The 238-nt window shown below is 42.9% G+C and overlaps 1 protein-coding gene across 1 annotated transcript in view; it reads right to left on the reverse strand.

Annotated features, from left to right (window-relative positions):
- LOC119592244 (titin-like) overlaps positions 1-238 on the reverse strand; it is a gene marked incomplete at its 5' end in the record, with an annotated part of 41989 nt that overhangs the window by 21886 nt on the left and 19865 nt on the right.

Consider the following 238-nt stretch of genomic DNA (forward strand, 5'->3'; position numbering starts at 1 on the left):
CTCGTTATACCCCAGTACCAGTTGTTACAGAAGCAACCACACTGACCAGGGTATAGACGACGATCTGGAAAACTATAATAACCATTTTAAGGCCGAATAAGGAGAAATGACCACCATTAACCCCGTATGGTACTGATTCCAAATGGTTCTTGCAGTTGCCATAGCTTGGACAGTTGTTATATTCTCTACATTTGAAACGAGGGCATTGGCGTATAATTTCCCAGGAGGAATCTTCTGG

Source organism: Penaeus monodon, chromosome 29, assembly GCF_015228065.2.
Source record: "Penaeus monodon isolate SGIC_2016 chromosome 29, NSTDA_Pmon_1, whole genome shotgun sequence".
Classification (NCBI taxonomy): domain Eukaryota; kingdom Metazoa; phylum Arthropoda; class Malacostraca; order Decapoda; family Penaeidae; genus Penaeus; species Penaeus monodon.